The following is a 27,066-nucleotide window of genomic DNA, read 5'->3' as shown; positions in this document are numbered from 1 at the left end:
TCTATTCACCCAATCAATTTTTGGGTTATGAGTTGTTAACCAGGGTACCCCGAGAATCAAACCAAAATTAGGAGTATCTATCAGATCAAAGCTAATCACCTCTGTGTGCCCGTTCTGACAGACCATAACAAGTGGACTTGTTTGTTTTGTGATTAATCCAGAGGTGAATTCTGACCCATCCACTGCACATACTGCTTCTGGACAAGGCTTTAGGCACATAGGAAGTCCTAAGTTCTCAGCTAACTTATTATCCACAAAATTTCCTGTAGCGCCTGAGTCCAGTAGGACAGGGAGAGAATGCCTCACTTGGGTAGTAACAATTAAAACGACCTGAATTATGAAATGTCTAGGTATGTGCGGTACCATGAAGGCTCAGCATTAGAGGTTTGATTAAGATGTTTTCTCGAACAAGTAACCTCTCTCCTTGTCGAGCTTAATCGTTTCCCGATTCAGTTGAGGAGGTGGAGGAAACAGCACCCTTTCGTGGATTTTTAGGCTTTACTGGACATTCTCTGGCAAAGTGACCTGCCCTGACACAATATAAACATAATTGAAGTTTTCTCCTTCTTTCTTTTTCCTCTGATGTGAGTGAACCTCTGAGTGTCCCTATTTGCATAGGCTCAGGTTCAGGGAGTTTATTATCTGGGTCTTTCTTCTTGTGTCTAATACAAGTTAACCGTGATTCCAGTTTGTATTTATCTCTCTTTCTTTCTCCTAGTCTATGTTCTAATTTCACAACTAAATCTACAAAGTCCGAATAGTCTTCTGGCAAATCAACGATATGAGCCAGCGCGTCTTTTAACTCGTCTCTCAAACCTTTATAGAAAAGGGAGACACGCTTTTCTTCTGGCCAGTGTGTCTCGGTGAGTAAACGATTAAAACTAGTGAGATAAGTCAATAAATCCTTGTTACCTTGTTTAAGATTTAAAAGCTCATTATCACTTGCCTGCATGAAAGTGTGTTTTGCAAAAAGGCTGGTCATGGTACGTTTAAATTGATTCCAATTATGGAGGATGGGATCATCTCTCTCCACGAAAGGAATTGACCAATTGGCTGCTGTGCCACCCAAATAAGACAAGACGAATGCCACTTTCGTAACATCAGTAGGGAACTGTTGTGGCTTACAAACGAAGTGTAATTGACATTGATTGATAAAAACATGGAATTTGTTACTATCTCCATGAAAACGTTCAGGTGCTGCTAAGGGCACAGCATTAGGAACATTAACAGTGACATCAACTGGGGGAGGCAAAGTTGTATGTTTTGATGGCGCCCCTGTCTCTGAGGAGGTTTTAAACAAAGGCGTAAAAGCTGTGTTCCACTGAGATACCCTAAATTTATACCTGCTTAAATCCTGTTTTAAAGAGGTATTCTCCATCTTTAATCTCTCTATTTCCTCTTGCATATGTTGCAAAATGCCAGACACTGATTCATTATGAGCCAAGTCCTCATTTAGGGCCTGCGCCATATCCGTGACGTCAATGCCCTCTATTTCTTCCCCGATATTCATCGTCCACCAGAACTGAATTTTTTATTTTATTTAAGGCTTGTGCTTCTGTCAAAGCCCAGCTCACCTGAGTCCTTGTTCAGTTCTGATGGAGGTTGAAGACAATCCGACCCCACCCTGAAACTGCTTGTTCCAGCACACTAGTTTTTAAAACAGTGCACTAAGAACAGAAGCTCAAGGGAAGGGGGGAAGTGGATAAAATAAAATAAAGAGACAACAGCGTTCTTGCGTTTCCACTGTTGAAGTGCTACACAAATCTGCGGCCCTCTCTGACTTCGGTAGAAACTGGTGCCTAATGAAACATAAACAAAGAACAGATAAGTACATCCTATTCCTAACTGTGTTCCTGACTATCCCTTTATTTATTAGAAATTTTCTTCTAAAAGTACCTCTAGGATCCTGGTCTCTAGTTTCCAGGTTTGGAATGTGTTACTGCTCTGGGATGTGCTTTCTATTACTCTAAAGCTTCTAAAACATTAAACAAATACCGTTATCAGAATTATCAATATCAAACATTCATCTTAATATAACTAAAGCCTAAATTGCCAATAGCAGACTCACTTTTCCCATATTTCCAGAATCTTTTATAAAACAAATACTGTACTTTTACGTCAAAATACAGCATGTAATTTGTGCAAGTCCTTGATTTACTGTTTGCCTTGCTGTTAATGGTTTCCACGGTTCGATTCTTAAAAGTTCCATAAAAAAATGTTTGCTTCACAAAGTTCCGCAAAGTATTGTTGTAACAAAGAGTTTGAATCACAATGTTCGTGGAAGGTATCTTGTTTCAAATTGTCTATACACGAATCCAGAAATTGTTGTCAAAGTTCGTTCAGGTAATAAAAGTTTTGCACTTACTTGTTGCTGGCAAGAGATACTGATCAGTCTAACCTTGTCTTCTTTCTCTTTTGCAGGTTGCTTGTAGGAGAGAGGCTGAGGCAAGGAGGAACCGGAAACCAGAAGAAGGAAGAGCCAGCAGCTGCGCCCATTGAAGCCAATGAAAGTCTGTAGAGAGCAGGAGTGCCAGCGCCGAGGGATCTGTCCTCAGGTAAGCGGGAGGTAGACGAGCACAAGCACTGGGCGAGGCTCGAGGGCTGCCTTTTATAGACAGGGCTGGGTGTGGCCCTCACATGCTGCACATGTTCTTGAAAGGTGTGCAGAGCTGGGTGTGGTTTGAAGAGCTGGGTGTGGTCCTCACATGCTGCCATGTTCTTGAAAGGTGTGCAGAGTTTCAGTTATTATGCAAATGAGTTAAATTAACACATGGCCTAGAGAGGAGTGTTTTAAAGAAGCCTTGGTAAAAGCAAGGCCCAATGTGTAAACAAAACAGCACATTAAACAACATACACAGAAGCCTAGGGGGGGGGAAGGTGAGATAACAAGAAAGGCTTTCAATAGTAAGTTTAAAAGGGAGCTATTACAGAACCCACTAGTGCAGTGAGAGGGGACATGCTCTTTGCTGTGCACAAACCCTAACACCACCTTACAAAACAAAGGTGTTTTGTGCTAGATAATTTTGATGTCTCCACAATATGATTTGGGCCCTGTACGAAGATGGGGAGTTACCCAAACTGTGTGAGTCGTCCAGCTGGGCTGCAAGGTGGGTTTCTCCACTAAGCCCATTTTGAACGTGAGGCCCAAAAATATCTTCAGCTCCGCCAATGAAGTGGGATTCTACTGGCGTGCCCTGGAACAGGGCCCTAGAGTGCCTCCATGCTCCCTCAGAAATTGTTCTGCACACAAATTTGAGTGCTGCAGGAAATTTGCTGACGGAAGTCAGCACCCAAAAAGATGGACATAGTAGACACGCAAAAGGTTGGCCGTATTGACTTTACATCCAGCATCACCACTAAAAGGTGGAATTTGGGGCTGAACTAAATTGGGGACTGCCAAGACAGCACTTTATGTTTGCAATTGCATGCACCTGCTCTCTGGGTTGGGATAACCCACTGTTGCCACTCTGAACAGACTGTGCTTGTGAAGGGACAGCACAACTGTCCTCATTGTCTCCCTCAGAATCACTGGAACAGTTGTCGCCGGATGGGACTCAGCCGACTGAAAAATCGACCCCAGATTCTACTCCATTGTACTCTCCCTCAGATGCTGTCTCAGTATCTGCTGTTGCAGTCCCTGATACTGCCTCAGAGCAGTTAGCCAGAACCCGAATTTTTGCTTCAACAGCAGTCATCCAATGAGACACCATCTCTGCTACTGGCTAAACTGTCCCTCTAAACCACTAGCTTACGTACAAGGCAGATATTGTGACAAAATTGCTAGTGGGTGTGTGTGTGATGTGTGCCACAGTAAATGTCAGTCACCTTACCTTCGCTTCTTCCCTCAATTAGCAGGTTCTCTGGAGACACAGAAAAAACAAAAAAGACACATTATTACTTCACCTTACCACATAGCTATCATCAAAGCTTTTACCGCTGGTGGCACTCAGTGCGACAAGCTTTTTTGCTGCTTCCCCTCCCATGACCTTCTCCTTGGATTCCCTTAGTACCATCCAGCAAATTTGCCCTTCATCTCTCCATGGTCCCCTTCACACAGACATTTAATTTGCTTTAAAGTGCAGGTAACAGCTGCCTTTACTAATCCACTCAGCAATACACATAAAATACAGATCTGGTCTTTGCAGCAGGCATATAAACCTTTTGACGTCAAAACTGCCACTAGACCAAAGTCCGATCTCTTTCTCTAGCAGAAACATAATCACAAGAGTTATCTTGACATTTTTATTGCTACCTAAAAGTGGTATATATATATATATATATATATATATATATATATATATATATATATGTATATATATATATATATATATATATATATACACACACACATTATGTAAAGAGAGAGAGAGAGAGAGAGAGATAAAACCTATACATATATATATAGGGAGAGAGTGTCTCTCTCTCTCTCTTTATGTATATGTACAGATCAGTTTTGTATGTGTGCATGGTTTAGCTGATCGGTTTAGCCGATCACAGCCCCCAGGGAAACCACACATGCAATGAGAAAAGTGACCCATATACATATATATATATATTTTTTTTTTTTTATAGCTGTGTGATTTCCCTGGTGGGTGATCGTGGCCCCTAGGGAAACTACACATCTATAAAAAAAAAATCCTCCACAGGGGATCAACCCTGCTCACAAGTGACCCCCTATCAATTTCATTTTTTTAAATATTTATTTTATTCATTTTTACCTGGGGAGGGGGGGTGATCGCACCCCTCCCCAGGGGTAAACAAACTTTTTTTTAATTAAATGCCCCCAGGGGAGGGGAGGTTGGGGTCAGCCCATTTTCATGAGGGCCGAACCCCTCCAGAGTAAATCTGTGGCATCTAGTGGGGTTTCCTGGCCGTGGATCATTTGAAAGGGGAGAATCTCCCCTTTCAAACAAGGCCTTCCTGAAAGGTGGGGAGTCCTTTTGGGTCCATTTTCCCCACTGTTGCTTCCTGCTCCAGGGGGGAAAACAAACTTGCAGTGCGTTGACCTCAAGGACGGGTTGGTAGGGGGACGGGGGAGACACCAAAGCTCTTCTGGTTCTCCTAAGGTTTTTTTTTATTACACCAGAGGATTTTTAAAGCCCCTCCCTGGTGTCAGCTAATGGTCATGGCCCTCACCAGGGAGGGTGTGCGTGTGTCAGCCTTTGGCTGACTCAATCATTAATGGGGTTAGGTCTTTTCTGTATTTCTGTTGGTAGCAGCTTCCCTGTCTTTGGCTCCATTTCAATGATCTCTTGAAACGGATGAACAGTTTGTACTAGAATTGATTCATACACAATTAATTGGTCAAGTTCTTGTGGCATTGGTACCAATTCTAATCTATTATGAATTGCTCCTGCTGACATTTTATTTTCTTCTAATTTGTCATAACAATACTTACATATTCTTTCTTGTGTGTCTAAATGAAAATGTTCTTCTACAAATAGATATGCACCAAATCCCTGCCACTTTCTTTGTTATCTTTTTCAGTTTCAGAAAAGGCAATTACATTAAGAGTTTGGCTTCTGTAGTGAGTGGGGAAACAACAAATACAAACATACTCAGGTTTCTCAGAACAGAGAGTATAAAACTTTTTTTATCTCATGCATACATTTTTCCGTGTCAATCTCTGTATCCACTTCGTCTATACCTGTTGTCAGTACCTGCTCATTTTCTCAATTATTTTCTTCAGGCAAAAAAAAACAGAACTGAATATCTTCAAAAACGTTCTCAACTTCTGCCACACTACCATGTAACAGAGCTCTATCCAAATCTCCTAGCCATAAAGCTGGAGTTTTTGCATAACAAAGTCTCCTAACTATATTGTGCATTTTTGAATGATGCACAGCTAACATTCTAAAGTGATGAAAAGTGCTTCTACGCACTTTCTTTGAGAGACATGCCAATGAATAACCTTGTAAGTTAGTCTATTTTCTAACTTTGCATGGATTTAATTCTTGAATCATTTCAATTTTCAGTTTCAGACCTCTCCATGAAAATTCTCCTACGAAAGTTTTCAATGTATCAATTGATTCCTGACAGACAGCACAAATACTGCTACACTTCCACTTGTACACAGGAGCTTATGTACACCTTCTTTGTACTTCTTCAGTTATTGCCTGTTTTACATTCCTAGGAGCTATCTGTTTTTTTCTAGGTGGGTACCATCCTTCACTTCATAGCCACTTGTGTCAACTTCATGCACTAATGTTTTCTCTTGCAAGTAGCTCTCTTCATTAAAAAAATGTTCTGTGCTAGATGTGTGCATCCATTCAACTTTGAAGACTTTACAAAAATGTATTTTGTTAATAAGCCTTTTCCCTATAGTTCTTTTCCTCATGCATACTACTGTTTTGTCTAGTGTCATCATTCTGTTCAATATTAGGATAAAAAGGTTCCTTTACAAAACAAATGCATTGCCCACTTCACTCTCAATACGTTGTTTCTGGTTAGTTATAGCACTTCTCTTTTTATACTACTTCATCTTTCTCAGTACATTTTGTGTTACTCTAGTTTGAAACATTGTTTACTCTTATCTCCTTAAAGTGTTTTTGTCTCCAAGTCAACTCCTTCCTTTCCTTATTACATGTTCTACTTTTACCAGCATGTAGTCCTTTCTCTTTATCATTTCATTTACAACTCCTCTTTTTATTGGACACATTTTTTTCAGTTTGCAATTTTCAACATACATTTTTTATTAGTCCTTTTACTAGCTGTTCTTTTTCCACATTGTCCACCTTATCTGTTATTTTACTGTCAGTTTGAATTAGGTAGTATTATTTCCTCTGTTTCATTTTTCGTTGTCTCTTATCAGACATTTGGATATTTCTTTTTTTTATTACAAGGGGATATCTGCAGATCAAATAAAAATTGCAGTTAGCTCTACAGAAAATAGTCTCAGATTACATACTAAAAATAATTAGGTGTGTCAATGTGTACACTGCCAACTACATGTTTGTCAGTGATTGTCCAGGTGAGGGGTGAGTTATTTGCATTACAGGTAGACTTTAAGATTTGGGAAATGGATTTTTAATGACAACTCAAGATAGCACTACAACTGCACACTCACACTCACACTCTGTAGTAGTAGGCTTGAGCTGTGTTTAACGGAGTACTTGACTAGATGGGATTGTAGATTGTATCAGAACTTGGTTGCATATTTGACAGAGTGTATCAATATCTCTATGAGTGTCCCAACAGATGTTTAAGTAAATATGGTAACTACAGGGGTATGTAACTGTGTGTACAATTGTCTTGCGTACTGCTGTGTGTCATTAGCTCTATCCTTTTGTTAATAGGTATATCAATTGCAGTATGGGTGAGCCATTGCATAGATAACTGAGCATAGGATTCTGCTAATGCATGGCTAACTTGCTGAAACATGGAAAGAGATGTTTCATGTTTTAACCACATAGCACCATGGTATATGGCCTGGCTACAGCCTGGCTGAGTAATCAACTTTCTGTAGTAAAATGACAGTTTAACAATTGACAAGCAGCTTATCTAATGGCAAGTTGAGCTGACAGTAATGATGCACACTTAAAGTCTGCAGTAGTAGGCCTGAGCCATGTTTAAAGGAAAAGTTATCTGTATATGTGAGTAGGTTGTGGCAGTACCTCGCTACATATCTGAGTGCATATATGAGTCTCTTTATGGATGTGCCACCAGATAATTAAGTAAATATGCTGTCCACAGAGGTATGTAACTGTGTGTGCAACTGGCTCCAATACTATTAGAGACATAAGTGGTGTCTGGGTGTGTGCATGCATGTATAAGCAGCTTTGTGACTGGTGATGTGTCAATGGCTCTATCCTTTTGCTATTAGCTATATGTGTTGCAGTATGGGTTAGACACTGCATATACAAGTGAGCATAAGATTCTTTAACTGCATATCTAACTAAGGGAAACTTAAAAGAACGTTTCATCTTTTAATTAAAAAGCTCTTTGGACTACACCCTACCTAAAGCCTACCTGAGAAGTGAAATTTGACCAATAAAATGAAAATTTAAGGACTGACAAGCAGCCTTTTTAATGGGAAGTCCAGCTGACAGTAAAGCGGCATTCTCAGGGTCTACAGTGCTAGGCCTGAGCTGTGTTTTAAAAAGTACTTGTGTGGACAGCTGAGTAGGTTGTGTTAGTATTTGGTAAATATCTGACTGAGTGTATCAGTAGCTTTCTGACTATTTCACCAGGTATTTAAGTATATATCGTGAGTAATGGGGTATGTAACTGTGTGTGCAACTGCTGCCAATACTTCTGGACACATAACTGCTATCTCAGTAAATACATGAATGTATAAGTGGCACCCTTACCATCTGACTGTCTGTCGGTCACTGATTCTCTAAGGGGAGGGTGAGTTATTTGTACTAAAAGTACACTTTACAGCTTGACAAGTGGATTTTTAATGTCAACTCGAGATAGCAGTAAAACTGCACATTCAGGCTCTGTAGTAGTAGGCTCAAGCCACATTTAAAGGAGTACTTGTATGTATGGGTGACTAATTTGTGTCAGTAGCTTACTACATATGTGAGTGAGTGTACGAGTACCTCTATGAGTGTGCCAGTAGGTGTGTAAGGTTAAGTAAATATGAAAGTATGTCACTGACTCTCTTACTAAGTCTACAGGTCTGTAATGTGTCTTTAAGTGTCTCTATGAATAGCTAACTGACTGTGTTGGTGACTACAATTGTATGTAACTGTGTGTGCAACTGGCTGTGATAGTGAAGGCTACATACCTACTGTATGAGTATGTGCATGAGTTTATAAGCAGGCACCTCACTCTCACACTGGCTGTGCCAGTGGTTCTATCCTTTCATTATTAGGTATATGAGTTGCATTATGACTTGTACACTGCATATGTAAAAGAGCATAGGAGTCTGCAAATGCATGTCTAACTCAGTGAAACTTAAAAGGACATTTTTTATCTTTTAACTACAAAGCTCCCTAGTGTATGGGCTACCTACAAGCTACCTCGGTACTGAGCTTTTAGTATTAAAGCGATATTTTAAGGATTAACAAGTAGCCTTTGTAAAGGAGACCTCTCCTGACAGTAAAACTACATACTCAGGGTCTACAGTAGTAGGCCTGAGCCATGTTTAAAGTAGTACTTCTGTGGATGGATGAGCAGATTATGTCAGTATTTGGTACATATCTGAGTAGGTGTATCAGGGCCTCTATGAGTGTCTCAGCAAATGTCTATATAAGTATGGTGACTACAAACATACGTATCTGTGTGTGACTCAAATACTATTGAAAACATAGCTGCTGCCTCCATTTGTGTATGAATTTACAAACAGCCTTCTCAGTCTGCGTAGCTGTGGCACTAACTATATCATTTTCTTATTATATGTATGAGTTGAAGTATGGGCAGGCCACTTCTTATGTAAGTGAGAATAGGATTGTGGAACTGCATCTTTACCTAAGTAAAACTTAGAAGAACACGTTTAGGCCCGTATTTATACTTTTTGACGCTAAACTGCGCTAACGCAGTTTAGCGTCAAAAATTTTTGCGCCGGCTATCGCCATTCTGAAGCGCCATGCGGGCGCCGTATTTATTGAATGGCGTTAGCCGGCGCTAGCAGACCGGCGCTGCCTGGTGTGCGTGGAAAAAAACCACGTACACCAGGCAGCGCCGGCGTAGGGAAAAATGGCGTTAGGGCGTCTTAAAAATGGTGCAAGTCAGGTTGACGCAAAAAAATCGCCTCCACCTGATTTGCGCCATTTTTAACGACGCCCAGACGCCATTTACATGACTCCTGTCTTAGTAAAGACAGGAGTCATGCCCCCTTGCCCAATGGCCATGCCCAGGGGACTTATGTCCCCTGGGCATGGTCATTGGGCATTGAGGCATGTAGGGGGGCACAAATCAGGCCCCCCTATGCCCAAAAAAAAATATTAAAAAAAAAAAAATTATACTTACCTGAACTTACCTGAATGTCCCTGGGATGGGTCCCTCCATCCTTGGGTGTCCTCCTGGGGTGTGCAAGGGTGGCAGGGGGGGTCCCTGGGGGCATGGGAGGGCAGCTGTGGGCTCATTTTGAGCCCACAGGTCCCTTAACGCCTGCCCTGACCCAGGCGTTAAAAAGAGGCGCAAATGCGGGGTTTTTTGCCCCGCTCACTCCCGGGCGTGATTTTTGCCCGGGAGTATAAATACAACGCATTTGCGTCGCAGTAATTTTTTGGGACGGGAACGCCTACCTTGCATCTCATTAACGCAAGGAAGGCGTTCACGCAAAAAAATGACGCTCTTTACTCATACTTCGGCGCTAGACGCGTCTAACGCCAAAGTATAAATATGGCGTTAGTTTTGCGCCGAATTTGCGTCGAAAAAAACGACGCAAATTTGGCGCAAACGGAGTATAAATATGCCCCTTAATGTTTTAACCACAAAGCAACATCCTCTATCACCTACCGACAGACTAGCTGAGTGCTCAATTTACTGTAGTAAAACCACAGTTTGAGAATTCTCAAGCAGCCTTTGTAATGGGTACTCATTCTGACAATAAATGTGCACACCTATCTCCAGCAGTAGGCCTCAACTATGCTTAAAGTAGCATTTGTGTGGATAGGTGAGTAGACTGTGTCGCTACTTAGCTCCATATCTGTCTGACTTATCAGTAGCTCTATGAATGTCCCACCAGTTGTTTAAGTCAATACGGTGAGTATGGGGATATCTAACTATGTGTGCAACTTGGTCCAATACTGCTGGATACATAACTACTGTCTGGCTGTGCCCATGAATGTATAAGCAGCCCTCTAAGTATCTAACTGTTATGTCAGTGGCTCTATCCCTCTGTTGATAGCAATATGAGCTGCAGTACCTTCATCAGAGTTAATGCATATATGAGTATAATGCTCTGCAGGGCTACATATAACCCAGTAAAACTTAGAAAAGCATGTTCCATCTCTTAACAACAAATTACCATGTTCTATGGCCTACCTATAGCCTGCCTAAGGGTTGACTCTTGTGTGTTAAAAAGGAAATGTAATCTTTCTTTCTAGATTAGTATACCTTTCTTTATTGTTATCATATATATATTATCTATATTCCTTTTCAGTGCCTTTTTTCTTTTCTCACAATATTAGTACCCACCTTTATGCACCAATATATTTAGAACAACCAATAATATTTCTGCCTTTCATTTCAACACTGCCTGATTCAGTTGCAGCATTGTCTTCTGTGGTACTCCAGCTTCCCTCCAGAAAGATCAGAGTGTGGATTGTGGGACACAGACATATGTTTGGGGCACGAAGGAGTACAAGAAGGAGTGATATTGACAGAGATCAGGGTTTATCTAATGTGGGCATTATTTGGATTGGCCAGAGAGGGATAAAGTGGCATCAATTACTCCCTTTGGTTGAAAGCATTATGAATTGCCAACACCCAGACCTCATGATTGTGCCTTGTGGTGGCAACAACCTAGGTACAGTTACAGGCATGGGATTGGAAATCCTAAGGAAGGATACATTTGGAAAGTTAATGGCACCTTTCCAACACTCTGCCTTGGTTTTTCCTAACATTTGCAAAAGGGAGAAGTTGAAGTGGTCAAGTGAATTCTGTTCACAAAGAGACAAAACCAGGAAACATGTTAATAAAACTGTTTCTGCATTCCTCAGAGACCATAATATAGGCTCTATGTACCACAATAATGTACGGTTTGATGTGGGTGGTATGTATAGAACACATGGAGTTCAAATGACAGAGAAAGGCAACAGGGTGTTCCTGCAGAACTTTAGATATTGCATACTTTTTCATGTGTAGTGATCACCTAACATCATAAACACAAAGGCTGTTTTCAGAACCAATTCTTTTATCATACACATATTGATTTATGTTTAAATATGTAATTTATTTTAAAAAACCTCATCCCGATCTGCGTATCGATCTGCGGATCTCGAACAAAAATACATTTTCTTCCCAATTATTCCTAATGTGCCACATTTATCTGAACCCCTCTAGTCAGGGAACTCCTACCCTGACCCCTTCATATGTATTACTGCCCACATTTTTTCCCAGGACCCTTTCCTGTTACAATAAAATGGCACCCACCACTCTGCATCTCAGGTCACAGCCACCCTACTCTTTACGAGTATCTCTCTGAGTGTGAGAGTGTACATGTGAGCGTGTGACTAGATATCAGAGTGGTTGTAAGAGTATCAAGTTGGGTATGTGAGTAAGAGTATTTCTCTAAGTGTGAGAGCTGATGTAAGAGTATCTGACAGGGTGTGTAACAAGTGGGGCTCCTCCTCTATGGCGGATGAGTGTCATCCCTCGGCTGTAGCAGGAGCTGCAAAATGAAAAATAAAAATGCTAATAACGAGTGTTTATTATTGTTTTTCTTTTTCAGGGGGTGGGGCCACGGGCGATGACAGGGACCGAGGGGGAGTGCACAGCACTCCCGTCAGTGTGCATGTATGATTGGCCAGCCGTCCCGGGCTGGCCAAAGACACATGCACACTGAGCTCTGTCCAACCCAGCACTGTGTTGTCGGGTTAGAGAGAGCAGGGGCTTCCACTCTGCCTCAGAGCACTAAGTCAGGGCCCTCTGACCAATCCTAGCGTTCTGCTCTCATGTGAGAGCAGCGTTAGGATTGGTCACAGGGTAGGCTGGGAGCCTGTTTCTGCAATGAGTGGGGCAGGAGCCAGAAGAGCTGCAAGGCAGTGGCAGCAGAGGTAAGTTTATTGTTTTATTTATATATGTTGTTGTGCCCCGACCCAGCTAATATGCCACTACAGGTGCCACCCCTGGTGTTTAAGAGCATGTCTCTGAGTGTGAATGTCAGAGTGTCTGTGTGTGTAAGAGTGTGTGTGAGAGAGTGTCTCTGAGAAAGAGTGTGCGAGTTTCTGGATATGACAGAGAGTATGAGAGTGTCTATCTGGGAGATTGGGTGTGAGAGGGTGTCTTAGGGTGTCAGAGTGTATGTCTGGGTGTGAGAGTTGGTGTGAGAGACTGTGTCTGTCTGTGACAGGTTGAGTCTCAGCATCAGAACACATGTGAGATTGTCTCTCTGGGTCTGAGACTTTCTGTATGGATGCAACATTAGCGTGTCTCAGAGAGTGTGAGTGGGTGTGATAGTGTCTGTCTGGATGTGAGAGTGTCTGTCTTGGTGTGAGAGTAGATGTGAGAGTGCTTGGGCCTGAGAGTAGATGTGAGAGTGTCTGTTGTGCAGTGAGAGTGGGTGTGAGAGTGTATATCTTGATGTGAGAGAGGGTGTGAAAGTGTCTGTCTGGATGTGAGAGTGGATGTGAGAGTGTCTGTCTTGGTGTGAGAGTAGATGTGAGAGTGTTTGGGCCTGAGAGTAGATGTGAGAGTGTCTGTTGTGCAGTGAGAGTGGGTGTTAGAGTGTATATCTTGGTGTGAGAGAGGGTGTGAAAGTGTATGTGTGTGAGAGTGAGTGCGAGAGTGTCCGTCTTGGTGAGAGAGTGGATTGGAGAGGGTATGTCTTGCTGTGAGAGTGGGTGTGAGAGTGTCTCTGTTCACTGGAGCAATGCTTTCATCTCTGAACAGAGATGAAAACTCCACTTTCTGACAGCGGGACCATGGGGTGTTTGCTGTGACATGGCTGCAGCTGGCAAAGCTGCAGCCAAGCTACATCAAACAGCTATGTCTCAGGGGTGAGCAGTCTGGGACATAGCAGGAACCGGCCCTGGGGGGTGCTGGGCCCCAGAGCCATCCGAGGCTCCTTGAGGGAGGCAATGCATAGCCCCGGGGAGGTGGTGGCCCCTGGGGTAAAGGGGTTCTGAAACAAACCCCCTTTCTGGTTTTTTCATGTTGCTCCAGGGAGGTGGTGTCCCCGGCTGCAGGGGGGAAAATGGACCTCCCCCACTCAATTAAATCATTTTGCCCTGGGGGGTGGTGGTCCCTTAGGTGCAGGGGAGCCGTGCCCCCATATATCACAAAAATCACTCTGGGGAGGTGGTGGTCCCCGGGGCTGTACGGTGGCCTGCACTTGATTATTTAATTTGTTTGCCATCAATTCATAAATATTGCAAATCTGTGGCAAAAAACATTTTAAAAAATGCTTTTTTGCTCTGGGGGGGTCCCTCTGGGACCCTACCACCAGAGTTAAGGGGTCAGGGTGTCTATACCCTGGCCCCTTTTCTTTTTCCTCGTTTGAAGTGTTGGCAGTCAATCAGAGCTGTTCATTTCCCTGCATGAGCTTGTCTTTTTTCACGAATACTTCGCAGCTAGAGATATACCAATTTGGATTTCCATAAATTTCTCAAAAACTGCTGGAACAGATTTACACCAAATAAGCGAAAGCAAATCTGCATACCAAAAGCTAGTTTTCTGCCAAACTTGGTGTCATTCCGTCCAGTGATTTGGGCTGTAGATGTGTCTTAAAGCCATATGGGGATTAATATGAAAAAACACAACTTTTTCCACCCCCCTCCTTTTTTCTCGGCCCCAGCTTGACGGAACACCCCAAAACTTTCCATACACAACAAGAATCACAGCAACACATTTTTGGGGAAGTTTCACTAGGATTCATCAAATGGTTCCAAAGATATAGGCAAGTCAAAAACGTTTTTTCCATGGAAACATAGGGCCAGATGTAGGAAACACTTTGCGAGTCGCAAACGGCAAAATCTGCCGTTTGCGACTCGCAAATGCGTGTTTCCTATGCAGAAATGCATTTTGCGAGTCGTTACCGACTCGCACAATGCATTTCCGAATCGCAAATAGGAAGGGGTGTTCCCTTCCTATTTGCGAGTCGCAGTGGTATGCAACTCCATTTGCGACCGCGTACGCGGTCGCAAATGGAGTCGCAGTTACCATCCACTTCAAGTGGATGGTAACCCACTCGCAAATTGGAAGGGGTCCCCATGGGACCCCTTCCAGTTTGAGACTGGACCCCAAAACATTTTTTCAGGGCAGGGAGTGGTCCAAGGGACCACTCCCTGCCCTGAAAAAACCGAAACAAAAGGTTTCGGATTTTTTTGAAATGCAGCTCGTTTTCCCTTAGGGAAAACGGGCTACATTTAAAAAAAAAAAAAATGCTTTATTGAAAAGGCAGGTCGCTAACATGGAGGCCTGCTGACGTCAGCAGGCCTCCATGTTAGCGAGTGCCTATACTCGCAATGGGGCCGCAATTTGCGACCCACCTCATGAATATTCATGAGGTGGGTCATTGCGACCCCATTGCGAGTTGCAGACGGTATCTGAGACACCGTACTGCATAGCAATTTGCGACTTGCAAATTGCGAGTCGCAGGGACTCGCAATTTGCAAGTCGCAAATTGCTCTCTTCCTACATCTGGCCCCTAGTCCTAACATGGTCTTAACTATAACGACCTAGTGTCAACCGCCACTGGGTAATACACATATATAAATATATATATTTATAATATATATATATATACTTCAAAAAAACAAAGGTTATAGGGATGGTATAGTTAGGTTCACATTTTAAACTTACGAAACCATAGAAATTCACCAGTTGGAGTTAGAATTCCCTCAAGTAACTATAACTAGTGACCTAAGGTATCTATAACTCGTGCCCTCCCCATGCACTGCTAATCACTCCACAAATTACGACACTCATTAATAGTATCAATGTAATATTTGCAGTAAAAAAAATTATGAAAAAACTGTGCATGGTGTGGGCACCAGTTATAGCTTGTGGCACTAGTTATATTAAGATAGCTCTAACTATAACAGGTGAATTTCTGTGGTTTTGTATGTTTGAAATGTGAGCCTAACTATAACGTCCCTGTAACCTTTGTTTTTTAAGTGAAAACATATTATTATTATTATATATATATATATATATATATACACATATTATATATATGTCAACACACATATATTATATATATATGTGTGTGTGTGTGTGTGTGTATATATATATATATATATATATATATATATATATATATATATATATATCTATCATCATCACAAGGTAGTCATAGTTAGGCCCTAGTTTCTAAAGAAAAGCGTTTTTTGTTTTACTAATAACAGTGATGCATGGTTTTCTCCTCAATAATTTTACTGCAAACAGTACATTGATCTTATCAATGATGTTATCATGTTATCAAAGATGTCATCAGTGTTGTGATATGTGGAGTAATTAACAGTGCATGGTGAGGGTGAAAATTAAAGTTACCTTAGGATACGAGTTATAGTTGCTTGAGATAACCATAACTATAACTGCTGAATTTCTCTTGTTTTGTGCAAGTAAATTCAGAACCTAACTCAAAAGTCCCTGTAAACTTTGTTTTTTTCAGAGAATTTCTATGGTTTTTTAATATTAAGGCATTGAATTGCTGTCGGCCGTGCATGATGGAGGTTGGCCGCAGGGCCTTGTCTGCAGCCAGGTGCTGCGGCCAGCCCCCTAAACCACCTGTTCCGCGCCACGCACTACCTTTAGCCATGGTCAGTGGGGGTTGGTGGCATGGGCTGGCCGCAGGCCTGTCCCTGCAGCTAACCCTTTATAACCAGCCAACCCTTACCTCGCACAGCCTTTGGTCATGCACAGCAGGGTGTGGCTGCAGGGCCTGGCCTGCGGTCAGACCCTGTGGCCATCCCCATGTGACCACTCAACCCCATGCCATGCAAGGCCTACTCTGGGGAACCAAATTAAAAATAGTTGGGGGGGCCGCATGGGCTCCCCAAAGCCTCTGGGCCACCACCGTCCCCGGGCTACATTAAATAAATATGTAGGGGGGCTACATGAACCCATCCAAGCACCAAAGACCACTATCTCCCTGGGGCTGCAAAATAAAAAAATGTAGGAGGGCATTGCGAATATCCCAGGTCCTGGTGACCACCACATCCATGCGACAACAGGAAAAAAATATATGGGGGGGCCACATGGACCTCCCCAGGCCCTTGGGACCACCACCTCCCCAGGGCTACAAAATAAAAAAATTAGGGAGCCGCACAGACCCCTCCCCCTGGGCCCCCGGGCTTGGGGGACCACACACCTCCCTGGGACACTTTACATAAGTGTCACATGGTCCCCCCATGCCCCAGGCTCCACCACCTCATTGGGAGAAAAAACAAAAAATTATTAGGTGGGGCATGCAGACCCCTGCCCCAGGGCCCACCATCTCCCTGGGGACATTTTTTATTTTTAAAATGGCAGGGTGGCCATGTGGCCCCCCTTTCCCCAAGCTGATTTTGGCCCCCGGGACCCCATCCCACATAGCCCAACCACGTCATTGTGGGTGCCTTGGCCCAACCCAAGAGCCCCACTACTCTTTGATAGGGACTGCAGCTGTAACCTCAAGGCCCCCCAGCCTCAGCCTGCATTGCTCCGGCACGCAGGGAGCAGCTCAAAATGCAGCTCCCTGTGTGCTGGAGCCATGCTGTCAGCTCCCGCCAAGCAAAAGCAAGCAGATACCTCCCAAGGGTGGGCACCTTGGGTGATAGCAGGAGCCGGCCCTGGGGATGTCGGGGATGTCGCCATATATGGCTCCAGGAGGGGGACGCATAGCTCCCACATTCTTTTTTAATTTCTATTTGGCCCCAGGGAGGTGGTGGTCCCATGGGCCAGGGGTCTGCCTGGACCCCCTCATTATTTGGTATAATAGTGTCAGGAGGGTGGTGTCAGTGGGGTTCAGTGGAGTCCACGCAGCCACCCAAAGAAATTTTTTACATTTGGTCCCGGGGAGGTTGTGGTCCCCAAGGCTCAGTAGTGTCCACGTGCCCACTGTCGCATCTTTCAATATTGTAGCTGCAGGGAGGTGGTGGTCCCTGGGGCCTGGGGAGGTCCGCAGGCCCCCCCATTCATTTTTTCTTTCTTGGCCTGGGCAAGTGGTGGTCCCCAGGGCCTTGGCCATCCACAGGACCGTCCCTATTCATGTTTTACGTTCTTGCCCCCGGGGAGGTGGTGGTCCCTGTTGCCCAGGTGGGGCCCAGCCCCACAGGATACTATGATATTCAGCTAGGGGGAGGTGGTATCATTGTCTTTAATTAATAAGCCCTAGGGGGGGCACTCACCCCTCCCTTAATAGATAAACTGCCAATGCTCCTAGTATGTGGACCCCCCGGGGGCAAAATCAGTTAGAAACTGGGAGACCCCTTTTTAAAACATTCTGTGAGAAATCCATGGATCCAGCTGCGGGCTACTCTGTGAATTATAAAAAGTACTTTAAAGCCCTGGCAGTGTCCCAGGTACACTCCTTTGGCCAAGACTAGGGAGTTAGGATATAGCCTGCCCTCTTTCCTTTTTTCTTTTTACTTCTTTTTTTAGGACTCGGCTGAAGGCAATTACCAAAATGGATGCCAACACTTGTTTGAAGTGTTGGCAGCCAATCATATCTAGCAGGCGTATTTTAAGAGTCTATGGGAATTATCATGGGAAGCGCACTTTTTTTACCCTCCCTTTTTCTAAGGTCCTACTTGACGTATCATCCCAAAACTTTCCATGAACAACAAGACCCTAAATGGGACTTTTTTGGAAATTTAAATGAAGATTTGACAAACTGTGCCAAAGTTTGGCAAGTCAATAAACACCTTTTTTTATTGAAACTAGGTCTTAACTATAACTACCTATGCGCGGCCGATATATATATGTGTGAAAATACTGGGCTGATTGCAGAAGCCCCCTAACTTTTTGCCCCCATTTTTCACTTTTTCCTGGTGTTTTTCTGACTCTGATGGTGCCTTGGGTACTGCTAACCAGTTCCAGGGCCTGTGCTCTGTGTAAAATGAGTAGGCAGATTAGGCTAATTATAATTGGCAGTATTAATCTAACTATAACTTCCTAGAATATGTTAGAGCATGTAGGTTTAGGGACCCCAGCATAGGTAGTGACCCCATATGTGCATTGCTGAGGTACCCAGGTCATTTTAGAGGCAGGGCTGCCTTGCTGGCTGCTTTTACATTAAAGTTACTTGCAAATTCGACTTTGGAAAGTCTACCTTATTTTTACATATAAGTCACCCACCCTAGGGTGTACCTTGGGTGCATCCAGGGTTGGGTACAGTGTAACTATAAGTAGGGACCTTATAAAACATGTTTTATAATCCCTAGTGAGTAAAAATAGTAACTTTATTGTTTCTCTCATTCAAATGAATAGGCTCCATAGGCTAAAATGGGGAGACTTTATTTTATTTAATAAAGTCTCCAAAGGAGCTAGATATGACAAGTTTGGTCTCAAACCAATTATTATAATACATGCAACAACTTGCCATTGTTGGATTTAATATAACTAGTTCAGGGGAAGAACTTTATAACTCTTCCTAAAAGTTACACGTTTCAGCTCTATAGTGCCCTTCTCTGATTGGCCAGCCTCTGGCAGCCTGGCCAGGCTGCCTTGATGAGGTGTGAAGTGGCCTAGGCTTAACACAAAGGAAGCGCCCAGGGGAGGAAATCTGCCTCAGCAGGTGGTAAATCAGGATGGGGGGAGAACAACCAAACTGGTCTTCAAAGGAGGGAAGGAAATTTGGAGCAGCTAAGAACCTCCCCAATTTCCTGCAAACCAAGACAAGCAGGTGCGCTCTTGATTAGATTAGGAGAGGGCAGGAAAGGGTTGTGTTAAGGATTTTTAGCCACACCAGTGGGTGGGCTCAGCCAGACCCAAGCTCCAAAATTCCGTTTCTGCCATTTTAACTTTTAAAGGAATGTCGCTCCCTGAGATTGATTTTTACAAGACTTACCAGGAAGTGGTCATCCAAGAGGGTAGTGGCCTGCCTGTGATTGGACAGTTGCCCCCCTCGCCCCTGCTTTTCACCCCAGGAGCAAGGATACATTTAGCAGAGCTGCACCCACATCTCAGATCCCTGCTGGAAAAAAAGATACTGGAGAAGAAGGACAGCACAGCTAAACTCCTGGCCTGCACCTGGACACTGCACTCACAAGATCTGCACCAGCTGCACCTTTTGGGCTTCAACAAGAAAATTACTTTTCTTTGCTTCTGCAACTCCAGGAGTGGACTCCCTGTAAGCTACAGGTACAAAGGAGCTGCCCAGATTCCCCTGCATGAAGTCCTGCAGAGAGAGCACAGTTGACCAGCATCCAGTGGCCATTTGAGGATTCTGATCAGGTGAATTCTGGGAATTGTAGTTCCAACTCCCAAAGAGCAACTCAGAGCTTCCTGATTCTTGGATCAACTTGTGGACACTTCAAGGAGCCAAAAAGGACCACTGGAAGAAGATCCAGACATTTGGAAACATTTGGAGCAACTGTTGCAAACAGCTCCATAGGTTGAAGAGGTGCATTGTGGGAGTTGTAGTCCCAGACTCCAAGAGGCAAACCAGAGCGTCTGAACCCTTGGTTGGTGCTGTGGACCACTTTCCTGTATCAAGAAATACTTCTGAAAGTAAGTGTAACAGTATTACTTTGTGGGTGACCTGAACTCTGGACTTTGTCCCTGTTCAGTGTGACCTTTTTTAACCTTTGAGCGCTTCTTGCTTCTAAGCGCTAGAATTACTTTTAATGTTTAAAAATTCATATCTCCTGTTCCCTACATTGGATTTTTGTCATTTTAAAGAAAAAAATATAATCTATTTTTATAAATTGGTGTTGGATTTTTATTGTGTTTTACTTACTGTTTTGTGATATTTAAATGCTTTACACACCTGTCGCTCATTGCCAAGCTACCAAGGGTTGAGCGGAGATTAATTTATTGAGACCTGACTGGACCTAGTGGGGGTTAGTGGCCTATTGCTAAGTGTAGGTAATTACCTGCCCTTGCCAATAATCCACTTTCTAACATTATGTTTTGATGCACAGCAGGACAGAGTCACCTCAGGCCCACTGATAAAGCTCTTGGACTGTCACTCAGTAAGTTGAAAGTTCAAATTATCTCATGGCAGTGAGTCTGTTTATTTACTTGCGTTTTCCATGTTAAACATTCCTCATGATGGACCATTTACATCTTTTTCCCCTCACCATCTTTGAATTGAATGTCATAGAGATGCCTGGACATGCACAGTAAGGAGTAATCTGTGGCCTAGTGGTTAAGGTCTCAGGCCCTCACACAGAAAGTTGAGGGTTCCTGTCTAGGTGTGTCAGTTGTCATTTGTCAGCTTTAAATAACTTCAAATGTTTAAGGTACATACAGAAAGGTGATCTCACCATTTGTACTTCTCAAATATATTTTTTTAATTTGTCAGAACATTCCTCATTTTAAGTTGCACGGGGTTGGGTTGTTATTAGGGGTTCGGCTGCAGACTCTGCCACCAACCTACACCGCGCACTGCCACTTGTGTCGCAGGGTTGGCTGGTTTTAGGAGATTGCCCGCAGGCCCTGTGGCCAACTGCCGCCACTTACAGCCAAAGGCCATGTGTGGAGGTGGTTGGATTAACATATAGGGGGTCATTCTGACCCTGGCGGGATTCCGACCCCCTTCCCGCCAGCCTGGTTCTGGCGGTTTTCACCGCCAGAACCTGGCTGGCGGGAACGGGTGTCGTGGGGCCCCTGGGGGCCACTGCAGTGCCCATGCCACTGGCATGGGCACTGCAGGGGCCCCCTAACAGGGCCCCACATTGATTTTCAGTGTCTGCGTGGCAGACACTGAAAATCGCGACGGGTGCAACTGCACCCGTCGCACACCAGCAACTCCGCCGGCTCCATTCGGAGCCGGCATCCTCGTTGCTGGTGCTTTCCCGCTGGGCGGGCGGGCGGCCTTTTGGCAGTCGCCCGCCCGCCCAGCGGGAAAGTCAGAATCACTGCGGCGGTCATTTGACCGCGCTGCGGTGTTCTGGCGGGGGAACTTTGGCGGGCGGCCTCCGCCGCCCACCAAAGTTAGAATGACCCCCATAGTAATTAAAATCACTTCAGGTTAAAAAAAAACATAGAAATTATCTGAAAAAAACGGTTACCGGGACAGTATAGTTAGGAAATCGAATTAAAAAAACATTAAAATTGACTTAAAAAAACAACGGTTGTATGGGCATTATATTTAGGCTCATATTTTAAATGTAGAAAACCATGGAAATTCAGCTGTTGTGGTTAGAGTTATTTCAAGTATCCATTACTTGTGCCCTAGGGTAACTAAAACTTATGCCCTCGCCATGGGCGGGTAAATACCTCAGCTATTACAGCACTCATGACATCTTTTATAACAACATTGATAATATCACTGTAACATTTGCTGTAAAAATGTTCATTAAAAAACTGTGCATGGTGGGGGTGCGAGTTGTTTTGGTGTAAATCCATTCAGTCGTTTTTGAGAAATTAAGGGGAAAACAAATGTATATACATATAGGAACGCAACGGTTTAGCGACCCCTCATGATCACGTGCTGAGATCTGATTGGCTGCCAACACTTCAACCAGAAAGTGTTGGTAGCCATTTTGGAACTCAAACTCAGCCGAGTCCCAAAAATTAAGTTAAAAGAAAAGAGAAGGGAGCAGAGTAGGAATACCCTGATCCCCTAGGCCTGATGGTGGCCAGTAGTTAGGTTCAGAGTTTACACACAAAAAAACATAGAAATTCAACAGTAAAAAGTTATGCCTATCTCAAGAAACTATAACTAGTGCCCTAAGGTAACTACAACTCGCACCCTCCCAATGCTCTGCTAATTACCCCACATAATACATCAGTCATGACATCTTCTACAAGTTATAGTAATTTATTGAGATCAATCAATCAATCACTTGTTAAGCACGCTACTCACCCAGTAGGGTCTCAAGGCGCTAGGGGTGTGGGGGGTGGGAGGGGTTTGCTACTGCTCGAATAGCCAGGTCTTGAGATGTTTCCTGAAGCTCAGGAGGTCCTGGGTCAGACATAGGTTGATGGGGAGGGAGTTCCAGGTTTTGGTGGCGAGGTGGGAGAAGGATCTGCCGCCGGTTGTGGTACCGTGGATGCGGGGGATGGTGGCGAGGACGAGGTTGGCGGAGAGGAGCTGGCGGGTGGGAACGTGGAAGCTGAGACGCTGGTTGAGGTAGGCATGGTCTGCGTCGTGCAGTGCTTTGTGAGCATGGATCAGGAGTTTGAAGATGATACTCTTGCTGACGGGTAGCCAGACTGAAGGTCTCTGAGGTGGGCTGAGATGTGTTTGTGGCAAGGGAGGTTAAGGATGAGGCGTGCGGAGGCCTTCTGAATGTGCTGAAGTTTCCTCTGGAGCTTGCCCATTGTTCCAGCATAGAGTGCGTTTCCATAGTCCAGTCTGCTGCTGACTGGGGCGTGGGTGACCATTCTTCTTGTTTCAATGGGGATCCATCTGAAGGTCTTGCGAAGCATGCGGAGGGTGTTGAAACATGAGGATGAGACGGCGTTGACTTGCTGGGTCATGGTGAGCGATGAGTCTAGTATGAACCTGAGGTTGCGTGCATGGGTGGTGGGAGTTGGAGCTGCTCCTAGTGTGGCAGGCCACCAGGATTCGTCCCATGCTGATCGGTTGGAGCTGAGGATGAGGATCTCCGTCTTATCCAAGTTCAGTTTAAGGTATCTTATCTCCATCCAGTTGGCGATGGCATGAAGTCTGTTGTGGAGATTTTGGTCTTGGCGGAGGCGGGGTACTTCCTGAGTGAGAGGATCAGTTGGGTGTTGTCCGCGTAGGAGACAATGTTGAGGCCGTGGGATTGGACGTTGTTGGCGAGCGGCGCCATGTAGATGTTAAAAAGGGGAGGGCTGAGAGAGGATCCTTGGGGGACTCCGCAGATGGTCTTGGTGGCTTTCACCAGGAACGGAGGGAGGTGGACTCGCTGAGTTCTGCCGGAGAAGAAGGATGTGATCCAGTCCAGGGCCTTGTGGCGGATTCTGGCGTCACGGAGGTGTGTGCGAACTGTGTGGTGGCAGATGGTATCAAAGGCTGCCGAGAGGTCAAGGAGGATGAGGGCCACTATTACACCTGATGTCGTCGGTCGCTGCGATGAGAGCGGTCTCGGTGCTGTGATTCTTGCGGTAGCCGGATTGGGAGATGACGAGCAAACTGTTGTCCTCCAGGAAGCGGGATAGTTGGCTGTTGACTATCTTCTCGATGACCTTCGCTGGGAAGGGGAGGAGGGCGATAGGCCGGTAATTCTTGAGGTCTTCGGGGTCTGCCTTGGGTTTTTGAGCAGGGCGTTGACTTCGGCGTGTTTCCAGATCTCCGGGAAGGTGGTGGTCTCAAAGGAGCTGTTGATGATAGTACGGAGTTAGGGGGGGCGATGATTTGGCTGGCTTTGTTGAAGACATACTGAGGGCAGGGGTCGGTGGGTGATTTGAAGTGGATGGTGCTCATGGTCTTGATGGTGTCCTCGTCGTTGGTGTGGGTCCAGGCGCTCAGGAGGTTGGTGTGGTTGGGTGCGTTGGGCTTGGTGTTGGCCGTGGAGGTCGTGGGGATCGGGGAGGTGAAGCTGTCGTGGATGTCTGGGATCTTGCGGTGAAAAAAGGTGGCGAGAGAGTCACTGAGGTCTTGCGAGAGGGCGGGTCGATGGAGCGGGACTTGGGGTTGGTGAGCTCTTTGATGATGCAGAAGAGCTCTTTGCTGTTGTGCGATTTGTTGTCGATCCACTCTTTGTAGAATGATCTTTTGGTGATCCGGATGAGCTGGTGATGCTTCCATATGGCTGTTTTGAGGACGGCGTGGTTGGTCTCTGTTCGTTCATAGTACCAAATGTTCTAGATTTTCCAGCACTCCCGCTTGGAGGCCTGAAGGTCGGCAGTGAACCAGGGTGCTTTCTTGCTGGTGTGGGTGTTGGGTGGTTTCCTGAGTGGAGCGAGGGTGTTGGTGCAGTCATCTAGCCATTGTTTGAGGTTGATAGCGGTGGTGTTGGGGTTGCTGGTGTTGGGTGGCGGAGCGTGTGCGAGGGTGGAGATCAGCTGGTCCTTCGGTATCTTGTTCCAGCTGCGGAGAGGGATCCGTTGTGGGTGGTGGTGAGCGGTGGGCTTCCGGAAGGAGAAGTGGACACATCGGTGGTCGGTCCAGTGGAGTTCGCTGGTATGGGAGAAGGTGATGTGGCTGCTGGTGGAGAAGATGGGGTTGAGTGTGTGGCCGGCTGAGTGGATGGGCGCTGTGACGAGTTGTTTGAGACTGAAGTTGTCGAGGTTGTCGATCAAGGCTGAAGAGTTGCTGTTGTTGGTGTTCTCTAGGTGAAAATTCAGGTCGCCGAGGAGCATGTAGTCTGTAGAGGTGAGGGGGTGGGCGCTGATTGTGTTGGCGATGGCATCGCAGAACTGTGGACAGGGGCCTGGGGGTCTGTAGACAAGGGTTCCTCTCAGGGTGTTGTTGGCGTTGACGTAAATCTGGAAGTCCAAGTGTTTGGCGGCATCGATGGTGTCAAGGGTGTTGATTGAGATCCTGATGGTGCTCCTGTGGACTATGGTGATTCCTCCTCCAGGTGTGTTGGTGCGGTATCAGCGGGTAATCTTGTAGCCTTCAGGGATGGCTATGGCGATGTCGGGTTCCGAGGAGGGGTTCATCCAGGTTTCTGTGAGGAAGGGGATGTCTGGGGAGGTTTAGGTGAGAAGGTCCCAGAGTTCTACGGCGTGCTTGTGGACGGAGTGGGTGTTAAGGAGGATGCAGCTGAGGCGGTTGTTATGGGTGGAGCTGTTGTGGTGCTTAGTGGTTTGTGTGCAGGTGAAGTTGCACATCCGGCAGAAGAAGGGTCCATGGGTGTGCCTCAGGGAGGTATGGACGCAGGCAGTGGGGCGGCCAGGGTTGAGCGTGTGGAGTTCTTCGGCGGTGTAATGGCGTCTGGCGGCATGGGGGGTGCTTGGGCCAGGGGGTCTGGCGCTGGCCGTGGTCCAGGCACGGACGGGCACAGATGGGCTTTGCCAGTAGCATGGCCGCGCAGCAGCCACCATTAAGAAGGGGAGGTGGGAGGGAGAAGCAGCGGGGAGGCGGGGAGCAGTGGGCAAATGGGGGCGTGTGGGGGTGGAGGCGCAGGGGACGCAGTGGCAGGAACGGGGAGAGCGAGAAGAGCCGAAAACAGAGAAATTGGCAAAATAGGCAAAGACACAAAAAGAGAGTCAGAGAGCGGAAAAGGGACAAAAAAGAGGAAAAAAACTAAAGACAGATTACAGGACAGACACACAATACTTACGTCAACCACTAGACACCAGAGATGAGGCGCAGGTGGGTGCCTGCGGGTGGTGGAGGGCCTCGAACTCACAGCAGCAGTGAGGGTGGGGTCGGGGGCATGGAGGCAGACAGGAGGAGCTGCACGGCGTGTAGAGTAAAACCCAGCCTCAAATCAGGTCAAGGGTCACTCTGTGCACCGCTCAGGGGCTGGCATAAAGAAGGGGAGGTGGGAGGGAGGAGCAGCTGGGAGGCGGGGAGCGGTGGGAAAATGGGGGCGCGAGGAGGGCGGGCAGCAGGGGAGGCAGCGGCGGGAACGGGGAGAGCGAAAAGAACTGAAAACAGTGAAATCTGCGAAATAGGCAAAAAGACGAGGAAAAGGCACAAAAAAGAGGAAAAACAACACAAATAACAAAAGACAGATTACAGGACAGACACACAATACTTAAGGCAACCACTAGACACCAGGGATGAGGTGCATGCGGGTGCCTGCGGGTGGTGGAGGGCCTCTAACTCTCAGCAGCAGCAAGGGTGGGGTCGAGGACACGGAGGCAGACAAGAGGAGCTGCGCGGCATGTGGAGTGATACCCGGCCTTAAATCAGGTCAGGGGTCACTCTGTGCACCGTGCAGCGGCCGCCATTAAGAAGGTGAGGTGGAAGGGAGGAGCAGCTGGGAGGCGGGAGGGGGGGAGCGGTGGCCAAATGGGGGCGCGAGGAGGGCGGAGCCGCAGGGAACGCAGCGGCGGGAACGGGGAGAGCGAAAAGAGCCAAAAACAGAGAAATCAGCAAAATAGGCAAAAAGATGAGGATGAGGCACAAAAAGAGAGTCAGAGAGCAGAAAATCAGGTCAGGGGTCACTCTTATCATTGGTAAGTATAACAATAACTGTAAATCTGGCCCTATCTATAATGCTCCTGTAACCGTTGTCTTTTTCAGTGAATATATATATATATATGATTTCTCCAACACTCAGTTTCAGCAACCAGTGGCACCACCAAAGAGTTCTTCAGCTGCACGAATTAGATTTTTTAACAAACAGATTTTATTACACTTTGCATAACAAACAAAAATAATCACGGCCGACACGTTCCACTTCAACTGGGCCTAAACTTGCTCCATGACAGGCACTGTTTTCTCTGCCCAGTAAGTAACCATAACTTGGGCCCTACAGT

The sequence above is a fragment of the Pleurodeles waltl genome, chromosome 6 (genome assembly GCF_031143425.1).
Source record: "Pleurodeles waltl isolate 20211129_DDA chromosome 6, aPleWal1.hap1.20221129, whole genome shotgun sequence".
Taxonomy (NCBI): Eukaryota; Metazoa; Chordata; class Amphibia; order Caudata; family Salamandridae; genus Pleurodeles; species Pleurodeles waltl.
The sequence above is the reverse complement of the archived record's forward strand: the minus strand, read 5'-3'. Positions refer to the sequence as shown.